The sequence below is a fragment of the Dipodomys spectabilis genome, unplaced genomic scaffold (assembly GCF_019054845.1).
Source record: "Dipodomys spectabilis isolate Male_0828 unplaced genomic scaffold, ASM1905484v1 ptg000241l, whole genome shotgun sequence".
Lineage (NCBI taxonomy): Eukaryota > Metazoa > Chordata > Mammalia > Rodentia > Heteromyidae > Dipodomys > Dipodomys spectabilis.
Window position 1 is genome coordinate 1,640,572 of NW_024870918.1, and position 17,167 is coordinate 1,657,738.

General features: G+C 38.5%; 1 protein-coding gene across 1 annotated transcript in view; it reads left to right on the forward strand.

Moving 5' to 3' along the window:
- Positions 1–12,749: 12,749 nt before the first annotated feature.
- Rfx3 (regulatory factor X3) overlaps positions 12,750–17,167 on the forward strand; it is a 227,444-nt gene continuing 223,026 nt past the window's right edge. Inside the window, exon 1 of the mRNA XM_042699413.1 lies at positions 12,750–12,791. The gene's annotated coding sequence lies outside the window, so the exon portion shown is untranslated. The remainder of the gene's footprint in view (positions 12,792–17,167) is intronic.

Below are 17,167 nucleotides of genomic sequence, written 5' to 3' on the forward strand. Positions count from 1 at the left end.
TACTGTTTAACTAGACATCTGTGTATATATGAATGTCTCCTGTTTCCTTCTGCTTTTTAAAAGCTATGTGGACATGATTTAAGTTTTTAAAATAATCAGCGAATTCCATGTGGGCATGGTGAACCATCTATTAGAAAATTCTTCCTTTCACCTAAATGTGTCAGAAAATACCAGCTTTATACCTTTTACTTGACTGTGTTACTACTATTACAAGGGAACTTCTTATAGATGATATGAGCAAGAGTTTACATTACTTTTCTGAAATGTTTTTAGATCATATTGATTGATACTGAGCATTCAGTTCTAAAAATAAAACAATTCTCAATAAAATCAGAAAGTTATTCTAATTCTTGAGCAAAAAGAATCTCCATCTTTAGAAAATTCTTGTTCTGATATTTCAGGGAATAAATTATGAAGATAATGCTACCTGTGTTCTGTATGTTTCTCTTTCTATAGACGTGTAGCTTTGATGTTACTTCTTTTGGGATCATTCTACTACTTGAAACTTAATTTGAAGACATTTTTATTACAGTTTGTCATTTGTTTGTTTTTTTGCTGTAGGGAGTTACAATGAATATTTGTGGAAGCATTTCCTCCTTAGGCTTTCTTGATGTTTCTGTAGCGATTCTGAACATTAAAGCTAAACTGTTTACACATTTCACATGCATCCATCAACTGTCTTCCATTTCATTTACTGTAAAATTTCATAACTTCTATAGTAAGTCTATCTTGTTATTGTATGCAGATTCATTTTGATAAATGGCACATTCCCTGCCCTGCCATCATTAGGCATGCAGTGACTGGACTGTTTTCTAGAAAGGTAAAACCAATTAGAACCATAATGCTTTCCCTAGAGCTATGAAGACTTGCTGAAATAATTTACATACAGGAAAGATACAATCTGATTTTTGTTTTCAGAAGATCACTGTAGTAGCAGATTCAAAATAAGGAAAAAAACAATATGGGCAATTTCTGAGGTGATCTCAATTAGTCAGAATCTATTCTAACAATAGAGGCAGTGGACAGGGAAAAGCAGTATGAAAGACATTAAGGAAACAGGATGTCCTGTACTTGGTGAATGATTGGCTAAGGAAGTTCAATAATAGAGAGAGGGCCAGGAATCTACCAGATTTCCAGTTCAGGCAGCTGGGATGGTTATGGTGCCATTCACTCAGAAAAGGAAAGCAGGATTTAAGGAAATTAAATTTTAGGATAAATTAAGGATGAATTTTTACGTGTTTTAGGTTAAAGTTGATTATGGAGCATCTAAATGGAGATAGCTATCAGTGGAGGAGTTGGGAATTCTTGAGTACTCAGGTTTAACAAATATTTGGAAAGCAGTGTGCTCTTGAAGTTAATGATTCTTATTTTCAGATTTGTATATGTCTTCTATTATAAATAATTACTTTGTTCTAGAAACCACTGGGCTACTTTTAGAAGAAACTGGAAACCCAGAGGACTTTATTATCATTGGATTAACTACTGTTCCTTTTTGTTGTTGTTGTTAATATAGGGTCTCCATAAATAGCCCAGGATGGTCTCAAACTTGAGATCCTCCAGTCTTACCTTTGCAAGTACTGGGATTATAGGCATGAACCACTGGTCCTTACCATCTAATGAAATCATCAAAAAAGTTCACCTATTGTACATTTTATCTTTTACTACATCAATAGACATATTGTAGAGCATTTACGAGAGCATTTACAAGTTTATTATTAGTTCAATTGGCTTCAGTTCTTTTGAAATAGAAGGTATGCATTATATCAAGGTATACAGCCATCAATACCCTGGAAAGGTATCATCATGGAGGCCCATGACTAGGTATGTATCTTGACTCTATTAGTTGCTATCTTAAATCTGAAAAAAAAATTATTTCAGCTCCCAAGTTCTTATTTTTTTAATGTGAAAAATAGATATCATACTTATTTTATAGAATTGTTTTGAGGACTGAATTAATTGAATTAATTCAAAGGACAATGGTAGGGAGAAAGAAAACTTCAATAACTGTTAACTGTCATTATTATTTAAGAATAATACAACAACTGCATTGAAAAGTAACTCAGTGACTTATTTTATTTTAGTTTCACTTTAGGAAAACTCGTATCCATCATAAAAATAGGCATAAATCACTGCAAATTTATATGCTGCTTTGATGTCTTAAAAATTACTATTTTAACTAATAATGATGATTTAACATATATGTCACATTAATAACACTGTGCATATTGAGTGATATAAACATAAGAGAAACATAGCCAGAAGTGTGATTAAAAGAGGGATGCATTAAGAATATTTAAATAATACCTTAAGCTTAAGTGGCATATTTGTCGATTCCAAAATAGTTCCTAAGTATACATTTTTCATGAACATTTGAAAAGCCTCGGCAGCCTTCAAAAGGTAATTTGTTATGCTTTAATATCACAGGAAGAAATATGGACCATGCGAACACAACTTGCCACGGTGAAACACAATAACATTAATTAGATTTTAAAAGGCTATTTATGGAGAGATAAGCTGCTTTGATGAATAATTATTTGATTAAAAATTACATTAGAAATTTTAAAGGTTTAAGGCTCATATAATTCAAGTTCTGTCTCATGCCTGAGCATACTCTTCCTATGTTCATTTTTACTAATGAAAATAGAAGATAGAACATTAAACATTTGCTAAAATGACAAAACTCCAAAAACTTACATTGCAATATATTTATGTATTCATGTAGGATCTCAAAAACTGTTATATTCCTGAAAATGATATAATATCAAACTCCTAATTTCACTAATAATCAAACAATGCATTCTAGGATGTGGTGAAACTGCTGTATTGTTCATATTTCCTAGAGTGATCCATATCAAAGTACAGTATTCCTTAAGTGTTAAATGTAGTAATCCTTTCATAGGCTAATATTGAAGCCCAATGTGGTGAAGTGATTTCCTCTTTTATTCAGAATATTTTACAGACTTAAAAGCCAGAACAATAGAACACAGAAGAGAGAAAAATGACAAAACTTAGATAATACAGACTTTCAGATAAAACAAAAAGATAAACTATGAAACACAAGACTGATACATTAGGCTTAATCAAAATTAAAGTTGTCAAGAGGCTGAGATGTGTGAATTGAAATACCAGACTAGACCCAATGTGGTTCATGTGGTAGAGTGCCAGTTGTAAGGGGAAAAGCCAATCATAGGAAAAAGAATTTAAATCACTTGCTCTTTGGATGTTACATTAAATATAAGTTATGTAGTGAGAAGGATTTGCAAAATACATATCTGACAAAGGATTTATATTAAAAAACATACTAAGAACTCATGACTCAATAAGGACAAAATGGAAAACAGGGAGAGGGATAAAATTTGAACAGATATATAAAAAGAAGGTATAAGAACAGTCAATAGGTTGGACATGGTGACATATTTGCAATCCTGAATACTCAGGAATATTGCACTTTGAAGCTGAGGTTAACAGTTCATGATAACCGGTAACAGTTCATGATACCCTCATCTGTACCAGTTAAAAGAAAAAGAATCAATCAGCACATGAAATGATGCTTAACACCACTAGTCCCTAGGAGATTACAAATTAAAGCACAATTAAAGTTAGCAAGAAACTGGAGCTAAAGCTGTCATGTTTTTCTGATGGGAATACAAAACATTAAAGGCACATTTTGGCTCTTCTTGTAAAATTATCAAGTACACATTCACCTTATCACTGAGAAGTTTCACTATAGGCATCTACCAAAGTGAAGTGAAAATATCTGTCTATAAGAACATTTATATATAAATTTACACATAAATATAGCAGCATTATTTATAACAAGGAAAATCTTTACACTAACAAAAAACTTTGGTATGTCCATACAATGGAGTACTACTCAGTAATATAAAAATAAATGAATTGCTACTAAGACAATATGGGTAAATTTTAGAAATACTTTTGCCAAATGAAAGAAACCAGACCAAAATACCTTGTGATTTATATTTTCAGACCAAGTGTATGTTTCCACTTATGTGGCATTCTAGTAAAGCGGAAAACTTTAGTACTGGATCAAAGTTCTGGTGCTTGGAGGAGGGTGAAGAAGGCAGTAAAAGCGGATCTTGCCCTGGGAAAAGGCCACAAGAGAGCTTTAGATGGTGATAGAAATACCTGTTGTCTTGATTGTAGTGATGGCTAAATGACTGAACTACACTGTATTTTACTGTATATGTACTTCACCCCAATAAAACTCTTAAAATGGGTGAGAACTTTTTATTCCAAAGTAGCATAATATTGACACTAAATGTACATTACAAATGTCTTTGTTACCTGGAAAAATGGGACAGGAAATCAAAATTAAAAATCACAGTAGATATGGGATAGATTCCCTTAAAAAAATCCTAATACAGCTTGGAAACAAATTGTGTAAGCTATCATAGGTTCTTTGCCTTCTGTGTTTTGCCTTCAAAACTTTCCACTTGAAGTGGATAAATGGGTCCTCTATTTACTGCCTTATTTCTTTACAGAATCTGAATGTCTTAATATCCTCTGAGTATATCCAGTGGCCTTTTTGAACCTTTTTATGTGGCCAGATGGGAAGAGAATAGAACAATTTCCATTGGTCCAATTTTTTCCTCTTCCTAAACATTAAAAAGAAAAAAAAAATCAAGTTGTCCTTAAAATCCTTTTTTCTTCAGTTTCTTTAAGAGAAGGGTTAACAAAGCCCAGTAACACTCTTAAAGCTCTCCTGCTGGTAACAGGAGTGCCACTGAGACTGTCACCAGAAGGATTGACTCTTGGCTGAGAGCTGAGTCTTTCTCAAGAGAAATCTGACAATTAAGTGCAGAAGCTGTCCCTGGATTGCACCAAAGATTATCGCAGCTGGGGTTCTGAGAAGGACTCTGGCAGAATATGGCCAAAGGGAAGCCCCTTTGTGGCAAAGATCTAAAACATCTTGACCTATAGGGCTGATCATAGCCAGATAACTAGAAAGAAAATGCATTTGAGATTTATGGAGCTTACAAGAAACTCTTGTGAGTTAAGTCCTCTCAAGTTAATTTTAGAGACAAATGGTCAGTGTTTGAAAAGAAAAACCAAAAAAAAACCTTGTTAAATTTCAGGATAAACCAAGCAATGAAAACCAAGATTACCATGTTTTCATTTGGTTTACTTTCCCACTCTTAATATATTGTAACACTGTTAGAAATTTCAGTAATGATATAGTGTTGACATCACTTTGCTTTCCAGATGAAGGATGGTAGATGAAGGATTAGGGACTGGAGGGAGGCAACTGAACATATTGCCAAGATGTCAAACTCTGGAATCAAAGACCTTTAGTTGGGTTCAAGCCTTAACCCCTGTACACACACACACACACACACACACACACACACACACACACACACACACACACACACACACACACACACACACACACACACACACAGAGTATATCATCTAGGGCAAAATACTTAATCTTTCTGTGATTGTTTATGGAAGACAATAGTGACAATCTACATATAAAGTTGCTATAAGCATATTAATTAAAACACACAAAGCAATCATAGTGTCTAGTATACAAAAAAGTCATATTCACAAGGCATAGTTTCAGCTGTAAGACAAAACATATATATATATATATATATATATATATATAAAAGAAGATATACATAATTAAGGGCAATATATTAGCTCATAATCATTAGGGACTTAGTCTCTGATTTTGTTGCTTCATGTACTTGGTTTGATAGTACATTGTTCTAAGCAGGAGGATGGAGAAGGGAATAAAAATGACAAAGATAGAGAGGTAAAGGATACAATCAAACTACTTAAGATTTTTTAGAAATTGTCTCATGAATGCATCTCAGTACATACTGCTCAGAGCTTAGTGATCAAACTCCATCTAACTTTGAAGGAAAAAGGAATTCTTAAGGTTAGTCAAATAGGGAAGATATTCTGTTTTCATACAAGTAGAGCAGAAAATCAATAATCTATCAGAATGATAGATTACTTGTTATTGTTACTGTTTTATAGATGATTTCTAGATCAGCCACCAGACTTGATAGTTCTTTTTAGTTTATGTATCTTTTCACTTGGACCTGTCATTGGAATTTGCATATTTATAAAACTCTGCACATTAAAAAAATTTCCTTCTCTTTTCAATGTTTCAGGGTAATTACAATACTGTCCTATTCTTATATTGACAACTATATTCATGAAATCTTTAAGAATTTATTTTATGCTTTTGTCAAATTATGAGACTGAATTGTGTGTCTTCTAATTTGTAAGTTTAAGTATTACTCATTATATCTCAAACTGTGACTATAGAAGCAGACAAGATCTTTTAAGAATTCAGTTAAAATGAGGTTAACAGGTGATCCCTAATTCAGTGTGACTTTTAAGAGTTAGACATCAGAACAGACACACACAGAAAGATTATATAAAATCACAGATACAAGATAAACATCTAGAAGCCAAGGAAATAGACTTCAGAAGAATCCAACTCTGTGAAACTTAGATCTCTCAATTCTAGTCTCCACTAAAATAAATTGCTGTTCAAGCCAGCTTGTCTGTAATAATTGTTATGGAGACTCCAGAGAAGTAAGTTAGTCTGTTAGCTTGTTTGATGTCATCAAAATACCAAAAGGAAGTAGATGATACATTAGAAACAGAGCAATGAGATGAGTACCAGGGGCATACTTATAAAGATTTGGGGGCAGAGAAACTAAAAAAAAGTATAACAACGTGCAAAGCAGTGGAGCTATTAGCACCTTTAAAGATGAGTAGGGCCTTCAAGTGTTTAGTCAAGGGAAATAACTGTTGAAGCAACTACATCTGAGCAGCTACATGCTATTGGAGACAGAGTAATGAACACTTGAACATCCATCCATCCATCTCCACTCTTTCCTCTCTGTCTCTCTTAACGTCATCTTTGTCTTGATACCTTACACTTTTCTCTCCCCCTCCCCTTTTCTCTAAATACCTTAAGTTTATCTAGTGTTATTCAAAGGTAGAAACCAAAACTGATAGCCAGAGGTAATGATGTGGTCCAGGGAGATCAGTGTTCTTAAAGGAGTGTGAAAGAAACAGAAGTTAAGTTGGCACAGGAGAAGCTCTTCAGTGTTCTTTTGTATCTTCCTCTCTTCCTTGTTCCTTACCCCTATGTGCCCATAAAACTAGTCTGTGCAGTAGATTTTCCAATAAATATTAGATGGCTATTTTTCAGACTCATCGATTTTCAAGTACTGTATATCTGTATCTTCTAGCCTACTTTTTGAATACAGCTCCTCCCTATATTTAGTTATAGTCTTAACTTAAGCCTTAAGCATACCTGGCCTCTAGAATGACTAAATCCGCTCTCTCATAGTGTTGTTGGGTCATTTTCCATAAACAAACTAAAACAAAACAAGCAACCTATGAAACTGCAATATTCATTAAAAAAAAAAAAACCACCAAACTTCTCAGAAACCATCTCTGTTGATTACACTATTACATTTTCCTTCCTCACCTTTATATTGTTTCATTAGAGTTGGCCTCACATTAGGATTTCCCAAAAAGTTGCAACTTCCAGTCTACTTTACCAATTTCTGACAGATCAGTATTTTATCTTTTGACATCTACAATAAACTTTTTCCAGAGATGATTGCCAAATAGAGGTGTGGCCTTTTCAAGAGATGTTAACAAGTTGTAATGTTTTGATTACAGGGCTTAAAAACATTACTTTAAAATCACTCCTACTTATATTGGATGCTTTAGTTTGTTCTCAGCAGTGAGAACTCCCACTTAGATTGAGCTCCATCTAAGATTCACTTATTTATGCATCATTCAGTTCTGCCACCTCTGTAGCTGCTTCCTTAGAAACTGTGATAGTTTCTGGCTCTTGTGGAAACGTATTGCTTTGAATTTCATTTTGGGGTCACTGAATCAGTGATGACTTAAAAGAACATAACATGGGTTTCTCATGCAATTTTACCTTTAATCTGATTTCAGGAAGAATTGAATTTTAAAAATTCACTTTCAAAATATACATATTTAACTCTATGGGAAATTATTTGTGATTCAGTTTTATATATCTTTTTCTCATTTACATCAAAATGTCTCCTTTCACCAGTCTTCAACACAAATTAGTGTTCATTAAGGCTTATTTCTTTGGGGTGAAGAATGATATCACATTTAACAAGAAGTCTGTAATTACTATGTCACACATTTGAAATTACAAATAGGGTAATCCTATAAAGCAAATCCAAACTGTTTTAACTTACTTTTTCATGTGTAATTTTATAGTGAAATAAAGGTTGTAAGTGCAAATTAAGAATATTGGGTTCAAGAACACTTAAGAAATCATCTTAGAAAATAAAGAGTATTTATTTTTCTGATCTTTGTAAATATCAAAGTTCACCGTAATTTTATCCCAGTGGACCCCTATTAAGTAATTTTATTTCAGTGGATCCATGGTTAACTAATCCCCCTTCTATGGAAAGAAGGAAAAAAACAAACTAAAAGATAAATTATATTAAATTGGATTTTTAAAATTTATCCCTTTAGGGCCATATTACCTATCAAGCTTCATAGTACTTACGTATATTTCTCAGTATCATTTGAAATTGTTGGGATCTTGACTTTAGGATGGTTCTAATGTCTAAAGTACTAGCTGGGTGCTGGTGGCTCACATCTGTAATGAGCTAAGCTCTGCTGATTTTGGTTTAAAACCAGACTGTGCAGGAAAGTGCATGAGACTTATATTTCCAAATAACCAGCAAGAAGCCAGAAGTGGAACTGGGGCTAAAGTGGCAGAGTACTAGCCTTGAGCATAGAAACGCAGGCCCTCAGTTTAAGCACTAGGAACAGGAAAGAGAGAGGGAGAGGAGAGCTAGATAAAATTTCAGAGTGCTCAAAGCATTTTGTACATACCACTGTAAAATGTGTATTTTTTTGTTCCTATCTCTCAAAAAAAACCCAGGATGTATATTAAATAAATTTTAAGGGGAAATATTACATGCACATAAATTTTCATCCTTTTAAAACAACTACACAAGGCATGAAAAAAAGTAAGTACTCTGATCGGTGATCTATTTCTTCATACTTTTAGTATAGGTGAAAATGAAGACGAAAAAATTGTCATTTGCTGGAAGTTAACAGTACTCAAAATTTTTGAAAAGGTATCTAGATAATATTAGCACACTTAAAATAGGAAAAATGGTCTAACAAGAACTTGGCATATGTAAGTATATATTAGGAGGAGGAAAAAGAGGGAGAGATTAATTTAAGAAATAAAGTTAATAATTTGGATCAAATAAAATCGTTCTTGATAATAATAATTGAGTAAGGGCTGGGAAGGTGGCTCAGTGGTAGAGCGCTTGCCTTGCATGCATGAGGCCTTGGGTTCCTCAGCACCACATAAGCAAAAAGAAAAAAAAATAATTGAGTAAAAATAAAACTTTCCAGAATGTATTATTTTCACTGCTAGTTGTTATAAACTTTAACTTCTAATACAATTCATGTTTTTTTTTTATAAAAATCTGCTTGGGGTTCACACATGTCTTAAAAAACAAGATGTCCTAAATATTTTTATTGAGAGTAAGTACTTACTCCACCAAAACTTTTCCAAATTTTACAAAATTGTTCCATAAATATATTTAGTATTTTGTAATTCTTCAGTTACTTGTTTCTTAAAATCAATGGAAATTAGAACTTTGAGATCCCTAAGATCTTAAAATCTTTTGTATTATAAACTTTGTTTTCTTATACCTCCAAAAACCTTTGAATCTTAAGCTTTGCTTAGAAAGTTTACTTGACATTCTGAATATATTAGAGCACCAGTCTACCAAGAATTCCTACATATTAGCTTAGAAGCAGGATCTATCATGACTAGCAGGTTTAAAGACATGGAGATTCTAGTCAGGCACTGCACCTGTAAGCCTACCTTTTTAGGGGGCTGAGATCTGAGGATTGCAGTTTGAAGCCAGCCCCATCAGGAAAGGTCTTGTTATCTCCAATTAACCAGCAAAAAAAGCTGTAAGTAAAACTGTGGAAAAAGGGATAGAGTGCTAGCTTTGAGTGAAAAAGCTCATAGTGCCCAGGCTCTGAGTTCAAGCTCTACTGGCAAACACCCCCAAAAATGCCTTCCTTGACTATCACAGATTTTGACCAAAGAACTAATCAATTATAATACAACATAATACACACATATATAACCACATTTTTAAAAATTCTATACTTTGAATGGAAAGCTTTTTGAATTAGTGTGGTAGTAGGATTGAACTTTCATTACTTTTACTATGTAAGATATACCAATAATTAACATAAAACAGGAAAAGCATTCTAACTAATTCACTTAAAAGAACTTTATGTATCCCTAACTGGGAAAAAGACCAAGCAATGAAATAGAAGGGGGGAAAAGGCTCTCTAAGCCGCTTAAAAAACAATGTCCCCGCACAAAGGTCACACTTTTTCTAAGGGATAGTCCCCTCAAAGTACCTATTTATATACCCTGGAGACAGTTTTTGCACAAGTTTCATTATGTGGTTTTCTTGCCTGCAGATTAAAAGCAGTAAATTAAAAGGGTGGGGAGGATAATAGAACTATGTTCACTGACAGCAGTTAAGAAGCAACAGCTGACAGTGAGGAGACAGGCAAACTAGAACAGAACAATAGAACTAAAAAAGCAAAGCTATTCAGAGCCATGTTAGTGTGAGCTAGAAGTAACCACCATTGTAGGAACAGAGGGCTTTATCTGTAAACGCAGTTAAGGCGAATACTGTGAATCTCGAGTTTAACTGCTGTTGGTCACCAGCAGTGCCATTTGTCCACTACCCTCTCGGGTTGTGAACAACCTTTGAACTTCAGCCCTGTGGCTACCACTATTCACTACTGTAACTCGTTATTTTAAGAAATATCCATGAGGTCACTGAAGGGCAGCATAGTATCACTCTTACATCCATTGTTCCTGAAATGTCTACCTAGAATTTCATGGAAAGTTACGTTAAACTTAAACTTTTTTAAGAAAAATTTAGGACTCTGTACTTGTTTTTTTTTTTTCTTCTTTTCCCGAGACGATTACCTACAGAATAGTACTTGTCGGGATTAAATGAAGTCATGTATGTGTGATAGTGTACAAAGGTTTGGGGGACGCAGAAAGAGAACTCGGGACTATTTTACCAGTGGTGGTTATTTCACGCCAACCCCAATCCTTTATTTGCTGGTGCCAAAACATAAAAATAAATGAGTAAAATGAAGCTTCAGGAGATGGCACTGACTTCCTGAGGCTGCGCTTCCAGTGTCATTGTCTTGGATCGGCTGCCCAGGGGCAGGATGTTGGCTTTTGGGGGTGCTGCTGGAGCCGGGCAGGGGGGCGACGTGTCAGAGAGTGGGAACCCCTGGCATCCCCGGGGTGTGTGTGTGTGTGTGTTCCAGATCCCAGGCACAGAACACCAAACGGACACAACCCAACTCATCACCGACGTCTCCACGCGGCTGCAAAGCCTGGGGCTACCCGGAGGCGGCCCGGGGCCCAAAGGTGGGACTGGGATCCCAGCTCCGTCTACTTTCATGGGGGGGGGGGGGTGAGGACGGGGGGGGGGGGGGAGGCTGGAACTTTCCTCGGAGGGCAGGACGGCCGGCGGGTCACCCCCCCCCCCCCAGCCCGCTGCGGCCCGGGCGCGCGGGGCTCCCCAGCCCGGGGTCCTCCTTCGGGAAGGAGGGGCGCTGGAGGCAGGGAGGCCTCGGACCCCGGCGGAGGCCCGGCCCGCCCGCGGGACCGGGAGGATCCCGAGGCCCGCCCGCGAACCGCTGCGCCCCCGCGCCCTGCTCCAAGATGGCGGCGGAAGCGGTTCGCTCGCCCGCGCGCGCCGCCGCCGGCGCTCCGCTCCCCGGAGCCGTCGCCTCGGCCGGCCCGAGCCGGCGGGAAGAGGGGCGGCTCGGGCTCCCCCCACGGAGGGTGTGTGTGTGTCGGAGGGATAAAGAAACCGGGGCTGGGACGGGTGGCCGGGCCCCGGAGCCGGAGCGAGCCGTCCCCGCCGGCGAGCGCCTCAGCCGCCCGGAGAGGGGAAAAAGGAAAAAAGGAAAGAAAGAGAACAGCGGCCCATCCGGGCCCTCCGCTCGGCCCGCCCCGGAAATGACGTACGTGCCAAGGGGGTGGAGACTGCCCTACAAAGTGATCCTGCCCCCGCCCCCCCGCTCATCCCGCCCCCAGCTTCACTCCGGCAGCTTTTCAGCGCGCCACCGACTGCCGCCCATGGCAGCGCCCCGGTTCCGCAGGAGCTGCGCCCAGACTCTCCTCGAGGTCCCCCGTGTCCCTAGCAGCCCCCCCACCCCCCACCTGCAGAGGACGCGGGGTGACCTCCAGCCCTCCGGCCGAGTCCCTCCGCAGCCCGACGCCGGAGTCCCGTCCCGCTCAGCAGCGCCCCCTCCGGTCGCCAGAGTCGGGACGCCGTGTCAGTCACTGGCGCCGGGCCCGCCCCTTCCGGCGGCCGCCCGGGCCCGCCTCCTCCCCTCTCTTCCCTCCCCTCACCCCTCCCCTTGTGAGTGTCTCCCTCTCCCTCTCGCTCCCTCTCTCTCCCTCTCTCTCTTTTGTGAGTTATAGCAACCGTTGCCTTGTGAATCAAGCGCCATAGTCACCGTAGTCCTGGCGACTGTTACCCATCAACAACAACTACTCCTCTCCTCCTCCTCCTCCTCCTCCTCTTCCTCCTCCTCCTCCTCCTCCTCCTCCTCCTCCTCCTCCTCCTCCACCTCCTCCTCCTCCTCCACCTCCTCCTCCTCCCCACCACCACCATCTCCATCACCCACCAACAACACCACAATAATCCACAGCCAAGGTGAATATGCTTCGGTCTCTACATGTGTGTGGGAGCGTGTGAACGCGTGTCCGTGTGTCCGTGCGTGTGTGCAGATGCCGTGTGTCTGTGTGTGTGTGCGCGCGCGCGCGCGCGAGCGGAGCGCGGCTGTGCGGGGTCTCCCTCCTGACACCGGCGGCCGCCGCCGCCGAGGGGCTCGGCCCCCCCCCCCCCCGGGCTTGTTTACGATGGACCCTGCGCGCCGCGGCGGGGCCGGGGGTGTGGGCGCCGCGCGCCCGCCGCTCTGCGCCCGCCGCCCCGCCGGCCCGGCCGGGCCCTGGGCGGCCGCACTTCGGGGATGCGGCGGGAGCCGGTGGTGGTGGTGGTGGTGGTGGTGGTGGGGAGGGGGGGGGGAGGCTGCGATCCGAGCGGGAGAGGGAGCCCCAGCTTTCCGCTGCGGATGCTGGCTGTGCCCCCCCCACACCACCCCGTCCCCAAGCTCCCCCTTTTAGGTCTGGGGGTGAGGAAGAGGGTCAGGTGAAGAGAGAAGGGTATTTTTTTTTCTCTTTAATTTCCTCTTCTCGCTTTCCGATCGGGGCAGGGATCGCGGGGTGCACGGGCGTGTGTGCGCGCGTGTGTGTGCGGGGAGGCGGTGGTGTGTGGTGCTGGTGGTTCACTTGTGGGGCCTTGTTTGGGGTTTGGTGGGTGGTTTTTTATTTTTTTTTTTCCTTCTCTTTTTAATTCCCTGTCCATGGGTGAACTTTTCCCACCGTTGATTCCTTCCTCCTCCTTTCTTTCTTTTCTCTTTCCCCCCTTTTCTGACTGGTGCTCAGTGGGCTCTTTGAACCATCAGCTTCACGGGTTCCTTTTCTTTTCTTTTTTCTTTTAAAACTGTATTTTCTTTGTGCAGCAAACAGTCTTAATATCCACTCAGCACTCTGCACCCCCCCCCCTTTTCCCACTCCCCCCCCATCCCTGGGACACACATTGAAACTGGGGGGGCTCTTCGTTGGGCTCTTTTGCACTGAGAGATTGTGTTTTTTAAAGTCAGTCTCTGTCTCTCTACCCCCCCCACTTCTCCCTCCCCCCCCCCGCCTTTTGGGGTGTGTGTGTGTGTGTGTGTGTGTGTGTGTGTGTGTGCTTGTGCTTGTGATTTAAACCGGATACGGGGCATCTGTGATACTTGGGTTGGTAGTTATTGACAGGGCTTTATCTTTCTGGTGGAGGACGTCGGGGGGCGGGGGGAGTCGTGAGGTTCCGTTTCACTTTGATGAACCTCCCTCCCTCCCCACGGCAGAGTGTTAAAACAATTTTCATTGTGGTTTCGAGACTTCTTGTTTGATGATCAGGGAAAAGACACAAGGAAGCTTTGTTGAGAACTCAGTTCACAGTGTAGTCTGACAGTTGTGGTACTTTAAGAGTTTCTTTTTTTTTTTTCTTCTTCTTCTTCTTCTTCTTGTTTCTTTCATTTCTGTGCCTTTCCCTCTGAGAGTTGAAATTGAAGTCAAGTTGTTCATAAAGAATGTATGAAGCTTCTCAACTTGAAACGTGTGTATATTTCACTTTCTTTGTGCTTGTTCAGATCTAGGCATGCCTGTACTTAACATATTCTTTTTATTTACTTTTTGGTTTTCTTTGGACAGTGACTTAAGCCTGCTCAGAAAAGAGAACTCCTTTTTAAAGTCTTTCTTCCAAGGAAATGTTTTTCTCTGTAGATTTGAATACTTAACCAGTCCTCATATATACTAGTACCCTTGATTGGAGTTAACCTGGTTTTACAAATCCCGTAATTGTGTTCAGTTTTCAGCCTTTCAATTAATAGATTTTCAGTAATTAGAGTTCTGGTAATGAATATGTGCTGAAACAAATACAGTTGCACTTACTGAAGTTTCTAATTCAGATTTTTTAAAAAACTTATGTAAATAGTCTTCTTTCTAACAGCAAACATATATTGATTTAACTGACAGAGCAGCCTGTGAATAATTTGACAGTATTAATTATTCTCGAGATTGTCAATGAACAGGTTGGATAATTATAATGCTATTAAGGCTAGTATTTTGTAAAATAAGAGCTGGGGCTTTGAAAAAAAAAGCAACTTTTCTTCTTTGAATTCATTTCCTTGTGATTGCCATTATAAATGAAGAAGATATTTTACTCTAAAAGACTTTCTCCTATCACTCAGACTTTTTTTTATAATTATTTGTTCCCTCCCCAACCTGCATTCAAAGCAAATCTTTAATACTAACTTGTATTTTTTCCTTCTGTTCAGATGATTGTCAAATGCCTGAACACTTTTGGATGGTGAAGCTCCTGGGTCGTATAAACTCTCTCTGAAGTTAATAGGAGTTTTGCTGTCTTGGGATAGTTTAGGTCTTATGCCATTTGCATAATAAGGTTGCAATCTGGTAGTGTATATATGCTGTAATGTTGTGGCTTAATTTACTTGCTGTACAAGAACATTATTGAGGCATTTCACTCATTAATGTATATCTTAGGTTTCCTAAAATTTAGATATTCATTTTTAAGTTGATTTGAGAGCAGAACTTAAATTGAATTTTATTTCTTACTAATTTTAAAAGCTTATATGCATTATAAAATTTGCTTTGCATAATTATTCACACAGATCCGTTAAATAATATTCCAGAATTCTCTCAAGTAATATTTAAAGTTAAACAGAAGTATATATGCCTAACATCCAGCTCATTTTTTTTTTTCTGTAATATTGTGCTTTTCCTAGAGGGGCTGTCTCATGTCTGGATATTTTTTGTTTTCAATTTTAAGACTAACAGGAATCTGTGAAAGTGATCATGCTTTGAAACTGAAGCTATTAAATAGTAATTTGTTTTGAGCAGCTAATATCTGTAATTCAATGTGTGTTATAATGCCTATTAGTCTTTAGGGTTGTTTTGCCCGTGAACTTTATTAAGCAGTATGAGGATAGTACATTTACATACATGTAGGAATCGAATTAATCCCTAAAAGTTTACATCGTTTTGCAGTGTTTCCATTGAATGGAGGCTTGGAGATAGTTATGCCTAATTTCTAAAAGAATAATACTGTACTGTTCTTTCACTATTCAAATACTTAGAAACTAAATCATCAATAAGCTCAATATATTTTAATCATCTCTTTTGTTTCTCCTTGAACAAATTTATTTTGGAAATTTATTTCACCATTATAAAGATTAGAAGGTGAATGAACTTTAAGATAGGGTCTGTGCATTATGTTTTGGGTAACACTTTGCATTATTCTTTAATTCTGTGTATGTATTCCTGTAAAGGTCCAAGTAAAGAATTCAGTAGATGAAGTAATACTTTTGCTTTTAATCAAAGTGTGCTTGTATACAAGGATGGATATAGTGTCTGCTATGTGGGAAGGTTATTTTCCCTTATCAGTCTAATAAGAATGCAACTTTGTTTTTGATACATAACAAGAGTACATTGCAAAAATGAAAATATCAAATAAGTAAAAATTTAAAGTGTCTGCTTGTTATTTTGTTTTTATGTTGAGCATTTGTCTAAGCACCCTTTATTTACTCTCAGTTACTTTAAACTTCGTTTCCCTAACTGAATTGTCTGCCTTTAGCTGTTTGGTGTATATTTCCAATTGACTTCATAAAATATATTTTGAGTTCTGTTCTGTTCACAGGTGCATAGTGTTCCCAAATTTTGGAAATAATAAGTATATTTGACTGCATCTAGCTTGTTTGAGACAGGTGTCACCTTCGTTTTTTTACTGCATTTTGTTAGGACTTCTAGTGATGACTCACAAAAGGGTTGTTTAAAACAGGTGACATCCTTTGTTTTAGTTGTTAGTAAGATCTTTTAGCATTAATTCTTTTCCTAGGAAGAGTTTGTTTTGTGTTTTGTTTTTAAGTACAAGTTTTGAACTACTCATCTTTGCACTACTCTAGATTTATAACGTATCTGAAGTCTAGTATTGAAACAGTATTATTTTACTCAAATAAGGTTAGAAAGAGATAGTTACACTGTGCAAATTTTATTCTTGATAGTGGTTGTACCTATACTATTATCCCAGCCAACTACCATTAGCTAATTGTGATTTTTTTAAGGTAACTTTCTAATTACGTGTTGGATTGCCTCAAAGACTATAAAGTATCAAGGCAAAGTAACAATATTTCTTAATATTGGTTCATTAAAAATAGTTTTGGCATTAAAAAATTAGTAATGTACCTTTTCTTTTTGAAAATTACCATTCTTTTCAAGCTCTAGAACTTGTAATAGGTCATTACATAGCATAATTCTTGCAAAATAATGATAAATATCCATTGAATCAAAAAAGGTTATACAGGTGCATTTTACATACTCAAGAATCAAATTTAAAGTGAAAAGCCAAGGCAGAAAGGAATGGGGTGCAATATGGTTAATACGACAGGTTTATATTTGTTTTTTCAGTAC